This window comes from Humulus lupulus, chromosome 2, assembly GCF_963169125.1.
Source record: "Humulus lupulus chromosome 2, drHumLupu1.1, whole genome shotgun sequence".
Taxonomy (NCBI): domain Eukaryota; kingdom Viridiplantae; phylum Streptophyta; class Magnoliopsida; order Rosales; family Cannabaceae; genus Humulus; species Humulus lupulus.
Window position 1 is genome coordinate 205,811,121 of NC_084794.1, and position 10,845 is coordinate 205,821,965.

General features: G+C 37.8%; 1 pseudogene; it reads right to left on the reverse strand.

Moving 5' to 3' along the window:
• Positions 1 to 1,083: 1,083 nt before the first annotated feature.
• LOC133815106 (uncharacterized) lies at positions 1,084 to 3,461 on the reverse strand (annotated as a pseudogene).
• Positions 3,462 to 10,845: the final 7,384 nt, after the last annotated feature.

The window sequence follows — 10,845 nt, forward strand, 5'->3', positions numbered from 1 at the left end:
CCTTGTCAATTTATTTATAGACCATACACTTCTTGGATTTGCAAGGTCAAAATATTACTCAGCTAAAATATTACATTAATAGATGAATGAAGTAAGGGTAGAGACTCTTACCATAAAATGCTCTCCACTTGCAAATGTAAAAGCCAATTAAAATCATCACACAAGTTAATCCAATCAGAATAGCTATAATTATCACTGCTCTCTTCACCTTAAGATCAACTCTTGCTTTTCCTAAATAAATTTTTGAAGCAAGAAAAGAAAATATTAATGAATTAAAATAGAAGGAAAGGAATTTGAACTTAATAAGGAACTAAAATTTTCAACTTGTAATCTATATCAATTGTTTTTCAAGAATGACCTCTCTCTTGTGTCCAACACTGCAGTCAATAAAGAAAAAAAAATCAGTGGAAATAGATCAATCACAACTATTGGGGAATAGAAAACGCATAATATAAAGGTGAATACAGCAAGGTCAATCTCTATTAAATATATCTTCCATTGTATATTTGGGAAGGCACCACTAATCAGTAAATAACTAACTTCATGAGCACTAACAACAATTCAATCTACAACTTCTCATTCGGTTTTGAGCACAGGAAACCAATTATTATGAAAATAAAGAACCAAATATTTATTCCATCTAGAGATGAATCTATAACCACCAAGGAATGTGTAAGCTCATTAAAACTCTAGTAAATTAGAAAATAGGTTCAGAAGCTGATAAGAACTTGACCTGATACCACCACCACCAGCTGGTCCATTGGTATATAATGTTGTAACGTCTCTAGTAAATTGGACTGCATGTTCTTTCAGCTCAAATAATCCCTCCATACGCAACCTTACATCATTACTAGCGGCTGAAGATGAAGCCTCATCACCAATGGTAATTTCTTTCAGACCATTGACGCCAATTATATAAGAAAATACAGAACTGTTGATGCCAGGCAATATTTCTTCCAACCATGATCTGACCTAATAAAACATCAAAAATAAATTAATACAATGCAAACACTAAAAAATTCATTTTTTTTCCCTCATTTGAATAGTCTTATTATATAATAAATAAATAGACGTGGAAAAATCTTAAAACTTATCCACCAAGAATTTTGCAACCTTTGCACGTTTAACACATTCATATCCTCCATAAGATATCTCACCCCATCCTTTCCAACCACAGTCCTAAAAATTTTGACAACAGCACATTAGTATAACCACAGACCAAGGAACAAAAAAGGGTTTTCAATACAGAGCAAAAATATGGTTAATGTTAACTGTTGACGGAAAGAAAGGAGAGGGGAAGATCACATGTCACAGGAGAAATATATGCTTAAATAGTGAAGGCAAACACTATGATAAAAGATTAACTCCTTCCTGATAGCATAATCTTAGGGAATATGACGCTGGCTAAGATGGTAAAAAAAACAATAGCTTGAGCACTTCAAATGACTTTTTAAACAAGCACAGAGACATTCCAAACATGTAGGCCAATGATGCAATAAATGTAACCAATTACACTGGATATGGTATTAGTGCTAAATTAACCAAGAATTGATTGCATTGACTGACACCAACAGTCCTTATTTTATAAGAACACAGGCTATTAGAACCACCAAAGGATAACGATCTTGGAACTTATGAGCAGTCTTTGACCAAAGCAAGCAATAAAAGATAAGAGTTGCTCCCATATTTGCATAGACTATTGAAATCAAGGTATTTCAATGGTAGCAATAGAAAGATGAGCTCTCTTTAGTGATTAAATATGCACCAGAGCTCCAAATAAAACTTTCAAGCACAAGCATGGTACACGGAGAGAATAAACCTCCAATTACTGCTTATGTATTACATAATGAATCAGCCAGAAACATTAAAAGCATCACCTTTGGAATCAATTGCAGGAGTTTTTTAGGGACCGAACCAGTAGAGGATTTTGCTCCAACACAAAGAACCTTGCAACTTGACAAGGGAGAGAATGAAACATTCTGAAGATCAATAATCTGCATTTAAGGACAAATAGATAACAATCTCAGTCAATTATTGTTCTCCCATTTCATTCGGAATAGAACTATACGAACACAAACTTACCACATCAGGGGTGACATAGCTACTGGGGTCCCCAATTTCGTACAGAAGTTGCTGAGCACAAGTACTGAAATTTAAGACTCCACCACTATGTTCTGCCTTTGCTACACATACTCTTCCATCAGAACTTATTTTAGCATAAGGATGTGACAAATCAAGGAGCTGAGACATAGACATGTCCCGATATTTGTCACCTAAAAGAAACAAATACATAGCACTATGACCATATATATATTTATATAAGAAGCGTTGTTGTATAAACAATAACAAAAAAGAAGAACCTACACTTTTTCCTTCAAAGCCCCCTTTTTAACGTTGATTAAACTAAATTTACAAGTCACCTGGATGCAAGAAGTATCCCCCAGTAAGTTGACAACCACACTCCAGAAGATGGCCAGCCAGAGACCCCTATCTAGAAGTTCTAAATTGTCCCAGTTCCAACCCAGTTCATATATCTATTCATACAACAGAAGAATCCTTTAGAAATTATCTTGTCTAAATCAAACCATGCACAATTAGTAAAGCAAAATTCTAGTTATGTTGCTCACAATTAAGAGATGTGATGAAAATTTTAGGTAAAATTATCCATTCAATGATCTCACTACCCAATATTACAACCTTTCCAATAACAGTTTTACACAGATGGATAAGAAAGGAAGAAACATTGCTGCTTTTTATATTTTTATAAAGCAAGCCTTTTATTTTTACTTGGTAAGCTTGGAAATATCTTAAGAGTAATTAATTTTGTATGAGAATAAACAAAATGCATACCATTGGCGCCAAAAATAAGGCAGCATCTGCAACACGAGAAGTTATTACTACATTAGGTTGGTGCTTTTCCAAACATTCAACAATGGGAGCTGCTCCAAGATATGTGCTAATACCCTTCATCAATCATACTAAAAAGGTAAGGCCCAACATCTCAAAAGACCACATAAAGTTGACAATACTATAAATTGCTAATGGGTCACAATCTTAATTTACAGCAAATAGATATTTCATGACCAATTTGCAAAAGGGTACCACAGACTGGTACAGCTAACATTTTACAGTGAAAGAAATAGGCACAATTATATCAAACTTTAGAGATGCAAATATTATTTACCAATCAAAGTTACAATTAGAGGTAGTAGAACCTTACACCTTCCATGCTATGTGATTTCTCATGAGGTGATCTCGAACCTACATAGACAACAAAATGTAAATTTTGTAAAGATATATAGTACTTATTGTTATCCAATTAAAATAAAGACATAATTAAATCATAAAACATTCCTTGATTTAATTGAATGTTGTGTAGCACTTAGTGTTCATAAAGTCTTCAACGTATTATCTGCAATTCACCAAGTACCTCCTAAAAGTGACTTGAAATACATGATTTGCCAACAGAAACCTCATAAGCAACGCCAACAGATACATTCAGTCCCAGGCTGCTGGCTATTTCTACAACTTTTTCCTGTGCACCAGATGGATCCACTGCCCAGAAAAGGAAACAATAGTAAGAACATTTATCTATAAGACTAATTAAAAAAACCAAGTTTGCTTATTGCATAGAATTTCATTTTGTACTCTTACTTGCACCCATGTTTGTGATTACGCAAACTCCCCTTTCCATAGCTATAGGTAAAATCACACGCATCCAATCTTAAACTACACAATCATTGCAAGAAACCACCAGGAGACATCTAGGATTATCATACAAGTCAGTAAGTGTTAATAAAAATACAATACAACTGTGGAAACATAAAAGGTCCAAAAGAAAGGAGTTTACTAATAAACAGGTTCTCCTGCAGCAGTTCCTAATTTCTCTCACTTTCACAATTTATTGTTGTCAGTCATTAAGATTCATTGATTATTCCAAAATCTCAAAACTCCAAAATAATGACCAAATAATGAGTGTTCATAGCATTGCAAAGAGATATAAGCTTCAAATGACCATGTATAATAGAGGAAACTAGAGTAAACATTAAAAAAGACTGTAGTCTTCATTTAGATGTTTCCTATGAAATGTAACAATCAAGTTCAAGAACAGATAAAACTTTTATAAGAAAAACACACCATAACCGCTAAAAGCTACAGAGACTTACTCCTTGAATCGTAACCATCACCTCCTAACACCATAACCTGATACTGATCAGCAAGGGTGCGTTCTACTAGGCATTCGAGTACAAGATAATTAAGTTCTTTCACTCTTTGACAGTCGAACAAATAGATCTTGTCCACTGGAAGGAAATTGTCGAATATCATAAAGATCTCCAAACCATATGACGCAGCCACTGCCTTCACCTCTGATATCTGAGTTTGTATAAGCCGTATAGGAACAATTACTCAGACATTTAACCCTACATTCCCGTAGATTCATACTCTTGTTCACCCATGTATGTTGAGCATCCAGAAATTTCCAACAAGAAAATTTCAAAAAGAAGTGATAATTTGGTTAGTTTTTCATTCTTTTCCAGCAACCAAACAGCTGTTAAAACCAAAATACTCTGAGAAAGTAAAGAAAAGAAGAAAGTACCTGTTGTTTTCGAGACTCTTCGTCCAGTGCCTTCTTTCGTTGTTCCTCATATTCTTCTTCTTTTTCTTCCATCTTCTTCCTTTTCATCTCCATGGCCTTGAGCCAGACCTTCTCCCTCTCCTCGAACTCCTTCCTCTCCCTCTCAGACCTCTCCGTATCTTCCTTCTCTATCATGTGTACCTGACTCGTCAAATTGACCACGCCATTCTCCGATTCACCATTGCCACTGCACGTTTGTTGAGCTCTACACTGAGAGTGATTTGGGCAAAGATAGAGGAGAGTGATTTGGGCAAAGATAGAGGAGAACATGAGAGAGAAGTAAAAAAAAAAAAGATATATTTTTAGTTTCCCTCTAAATAATTTCACTCACCCGCCAACACTATAACTCATTTTATATCCCATTCACGTGTTGCCCAATATAATACACTACCATAATACTTTTTTATTAGTATTATATTCATGAGTTATGGAAATGGGTATTTGGTGTAGTGACTGCACAATCATATTCGACTTCACGGCGTCCAATAACAAAGCCAAGTATGAAGCTTTGCTCCCAGGATTAAGATTAGCCAAGGCCATGAACATAAAGTCGTTTGAAATCTATAATGACTCCCAGTTAGTGGTTAATCAAATTTCCGGAGAATATCAAGCCAGGGGTCTGAAGATGGTTGCTTATTTAAACAAAGCAAAGGATTTGTTGGCACAATTTGAAAAATATACTCTCCAGCAGGTACCTCGCGACCAGAACTCAAGCTTTGATGCTTTGGCCAAGTTAGCAAGTGCAAAGGATATTGACACCTTAAATATAGTGCATGTTGAATGTTTATCCGTACCAAGCATCCAAATAGAAGAAACCTCCCCGGTAATCCAAGCAGCAGACACATGGATGGCACCTTTCATTGAGTACTTAGAACGTGGAGTATTACCGTCGAACAAAAACAAAGCAAGAGCCCTCCAGAGGTAGTCAGCTCGGTTTATCCCAGACGATGGAGTTTTATACAGAAGGGGGTACTCAATGCCACTCCTAAGGTGTGTTTCAAAAGAAAAGGCTAAAGAATTAATTCGAGAAGTCCACGAAGGTTTTTGCAAAGATCATGCTGGGGGCAGAGTTTACCAAAAAAGATCTTAAGGCAAGGATACTTTTGGCCAACAATGAATGAAGACTCTGCGGATTTTGTTCGAAAGTTCGACAAGTGCCAAAGATTTTCCAAGATACCACGAGCAGCCCCTAATGAGCTAAAATAGATGCAAAGCCCGTGGCCATTCGCAGTGTGGGGAATAGACTTGATTGGGTCTTTTCCCACGGGAAAAGGCAACGTAAAGTATGTTGTAGTTGATGTTGACTACTTCATGAAGTGCGCCAAAGCTGAGCCACGTGCAACAATAATGACCAAGAAAGTTCTCAATTTTGTGGTCAAGAACATTGTGCGTCGCTATGGGCTTCCAAAGAAGATTGTTTCAGATAATGGCAAACAGTTCGATAGTGATCTGTTCACTGATTTTTGTGAAAGGCACGGGATTATCAAGAGTTTTTCTTCAGTAGCTCATCCACAGGCAAACGGACAGGTTGAAGCTATCAACAAGACACTGAAGGATACTCTAAAGAAAAGGCTTGAAGAAGCGAAGGGATCATGGCCAGAACAGTTACCTGAAGTCCTTTGGTCATATAGGATATCCCACCGAATAGCAACAAGCCATACTCCATTTTCCTTAGCCTATGGGTATGAAGCTATGTTGCCTGTTGAATTAGATCTGCCATCGCACCAAAGGTTGGCATACGATCAAGACGTTAATAGTCAATTATTGATGGAATCTCTTGATTTTTTCGATGAGAGGCACGAGCAATCTCAACTCAGCTTACCAGCAAAAGGACGCTCGATATTTTAACTCTAAAGTATGCGAAAGAAAATTTAATGTGGGAGATTTGGTACTTAGAAGAGCTTTCCTCAACACTCGCGATCAAGCTGCTGGAGTGCTTTGACCTAACTAGGAAGATCCATACCAAGTCAAAGAAGTCCTAAATCCAGGCACTTATAAACTTGCTCGCTTAAATGGAGATCTCGTTCCTCGTTATTGGAATGGAGAACACCTACGCAAGTATTATTAGTAAACAGTTATTTTTAAAGATTAGGCTTGTATTAATTTCACTTTTTACAAGTTTATGAACAAGGGCTAGTCAATCATATGACTGATCGCTTATAAGTGTAAGATCAAATTTTTGATCACTCGTACAGACACGATCATCCATTTATTACGAGAATTAAGAGGAACTGTGCGCAGCCAGTTATTCTTGCCAATTATTGTATTTATTACAAGTTTATGAACAAGGGCTAGTCAATCATAGGACTCCGTGTGTTGTTTTGCTCTATTATCATTTCTATACGTATTTATTCCGAGCAATAATGTTCAAACAGGTATTGCTCAAGGCAAGTGACCGAGGACCTTAAGCTCCTCAATCACTTGGGGGGCATATAAGGTACCAAGTAAGCAAAGCATATCAATAAGTATATGTAAACACGCGAGCAAAATAAGGGAAAGCATGCTATGGTACTTAGAGTATTTTTCAAAAAAAAAATTATTTTGTTAAATCAAAACAGAGTGCTATGCTAAGTTCGATCATGCGAACAGATGCTTATTATAAAGTGCAAATATTATAATGTCAAAAGTAAAATCCTTTTCACTGCGAACAGTTTCTGCTCTGATGAAATTGTTAATTAAAAGAAAAAACTACCTGTGCAGCAAAAAAGTAAATTGTCTTGACATCATGAACTGAAGTTCGTGTGTCCCAAGTTACAAATTAAAATAAATATAGGTAAAACTCTATGAGGCAGCAGGAGGATCCTGTTGAGGCTCTTGTGGTTGCTGGTCGAATTTGGCCCCAGCATCTTCATTGACGCCCTCGATACCTATAGCCAAAGATATCTCAGGGGATCACTGAGCCCTCTCCTCCTCTTCCAGCCTAGCAATGCACTTCGCCAACTCAGCCTACCTTATAGGGTCTGTTAAGTAGGTAAAGTCCGCCTTGGGATTGCTCTTCCAGAACATGTAGAAGCACTAGAACGTCGCTCCCTCATACTTCACCAAGTTGTGGGCGTTGGTCTCCTCGAGGTGGGCAACCTCTTTGCGGCTGATTTCCAACTCCGCTTGAAGTTGGTTGGCTTCTCAGTAGTTTATCAGCAAGGCTTCCTTATACCTCTCCTTGGAGGCAGAAATTTTGACCATGGAGTCCTCCTTCTTCTTCAGGTCCTCCTCAAGCTTGGCGATCTTAGCCTCAGCTGCTCACAACTCCTCAGCGTGCTTGGCCTCGACCACCTTTATCTCTTCAGCATGCTTGGTGACCATCTCCTCCGAGCGGTGCCAACCGGTACTCACGGTCAGAATCCTCTGCGATCAAAAAAGAAAAAAAAAAAGTGTTAGTATTAATCAAAGAGATAAGCAATCAAACCACAATGAGACCAGTGACTCACGCTGAGTAGTTCATTCAGTGTGTGACTGAAGAGATGGTCGACCGGCATGGTGGGGGCGTTGTTGAAGGATTCCAAACTACACCTGTGTCTGGACAGTTTCTTCAGCCTGTCGCTGGCCGAAGTGCAGGCGGAGTTCAGAATAGCCTCGACCAGAGTTTATCTGGCTGAGCAGTAGGATTCTACAAGGTTTCCCCTACCTCAATGTGATACCTCGACCAGGCACTGAAGGCGCCCCCAGGCAGGTTAGCCCACTGGTCGATCGAGGGCTTAATGAGGGTTATCCCAGGAAGGCCATACTTCTTGAGATAATTGGCTACCATCCTTGTTGTAATAATACTAGGAGGTGCCACGTACCATTCGACCTCTGGTCGAAGGACGTCGCGGGGTTTGGCTTTGGTTTGAATTTCTGGCAAGGAAGTGTTATCAAGTTGAAGGGTGGTCGGAGGAGTTTCAATTCGAGGAGCAGGCTGAGTAGTAGAAGGCTTGGTTGTATTCTTTTTTCTTTGAGTGATGAACTTCACGTGACCCATATTTTTTGGGCTGGTCGGTGGTCTGTTTGCGGGGTTGTGTTGAGAAAAGGGAATTTCTGAGAATTGCAGCGACGACTGTTCTTGATCTTCGAGCAGTAGCGTGAGCAAGTCGTTGTCGATCGGCCTCTCACATCCCCATAGGTCGTGCATGAAAATCTGCGAGCAGAGAAGGGGAGATGAGAATCTACGGTCAATAGACTAAAGAAATGGAAGCGTTGCGATAATGGTGCTTGTGTATAAAAGTTAGGCTTTTATACGACCAGCAGCATTCTAACGTAAACACTAAATAATATGCGAACAGTTTGGAAAACGGATTAAAAAGCATAAATGAAAAGTTTTTTAAAGAAAACTTTTCAACTCTGAAAAAGGGAGGGAAAAACCCAATTTTTTCTTAGTGCCTAAAAATCAAATTTTTACTTCGATTTTGCGCCCTAAATCAGTAATCCAAATTCCTAAGTCAATTCCTAAGCTTCATTTAGTGTTTTTCCTTATCCTGTCATTTTAATACCTACTAGCACGATTATCCCAATCATTTTTTCAAGAACATTCGGGATCTCAAAATACAAAACACATCACTAAACTCAAAGGTTAACTATTACATGGCGTATCAGAAACAATGAAGTTCAAGAGGCTTACTTGGATAAAAATTGATGCAAATCTACGGAGCGTTGATTCAAGTTGCTGGAAAGAAACTCCACAGATCCCTGAAGTCATCTGAGTTTTCTGGGTTCTTTGTGCTTCGTTCTTCATTGTTCTTGAGGACGAAAGGAAAGTAAAAAGTGAATCTGAGAGTTATTTATATTGGTCGAGGCACGGTTAATAAGGTAATTATGGGAGATGGTTTTTCGAGGCATGGAAAAGTGTGATAGCCGTCAAATCACTTTTTGGGAAACTACAATGACATGATTGGTTACCTTTTTTCAAAAAGGCATTAATGGCTCTGACAGGTCACACAAAGGGTTGATCAGATAAGTTTACTTTATGCTAATCACAGTAAAATAAACTTTGGGGACAAATGTTTACCCAAAAACGGACGACCTAATGACGTGGCAAGATTGATCTACACGTGGCAGTTTTAAGTAAGCATATCCTCTTCGACCCTCGACCAGGAGATCATTGGCTTATCAAGTATCATAATCATGGGCGACCAGCCTGGTCGCATATATTCAGTTATTTCCTTCAAATATGCAATCTTGTAATTACGTACTAATTTTAATTTTCCTTATTATTTAGATATGCATGTATTAAGTGTAATTAAGGCCCGTTGGCCCGTGTAAAACCTCCTTGAGCCTATAAATAAGAATCAAAGGGCTCAAGAGAGAGGACTTTTTAGATTTTCCAACATTTGGCTTGAGACGCTTGAGCCGAGAGATTCTAAGGGAGAAAAAGAGTGTTGTTATCCATCACAATTGTATTTGTCTGAGAAGAGTGAAACTCGTGAACCCTAGTTCATCGGTCACTGTTCTTGGAATACTACATCAATAAGAACACTAAGTGGATGTAGATTGTTACCATTCTATTGGGGTCAAACTACTATAAATTGTTTGTGTCATTTATCTTTTTGTCTGGAGTTCTTCTCATTTTCATCTTAATTTATATCATTTATCTGACTCCGTGTCGTTGACCAATTATGTAGAGTCCAAGAACTTTACTTAGCTAATTGTTTAGTAGTATTATAGTATGTTTAGTATTATCTTTGTTACTGTGGATTTTTGGTTCAGACCGGGAATTATTTGGACACTCATAGTAGTACTTATAGATTTTCCAAGTTTAACCTATAGTTTAAGAATATTAAGTATAACCTAAGGTTTGATTATATGAATGATATTAAGGATAATATTTGTTATATTATAAGGTTTAGATATCAACCAATAGGATTTTAAGCACATGTTATGAATGGGTAATTAAGGATTAAGTATTTTTTAGGATTAAATTAAATAAGGGTAAAGTTTGAATGTTATAGGGTCAGTCAGCAGCTTTGAATACGTTGAAGGCTTAGTCAAGGATGTTTACTCCATTCAAACTTAGCTAAAAATGTGTAATTTCGTGTTTAAATATTCAGCGTGTGCCAATATATCGCAGCTATAGGGGGCGATATATCGCAGCACGTAGATACGGAAAACACAAGACGATGCACGGTCGCCTCGGGCATACTGGCCCAGGCGATATATCGCCTACAGGGGGCGATATATCGCCTCCTCCAGCATAGATTCAAACATTTTTGAATTCTTTTCCTTTCAGCCATTCAAAC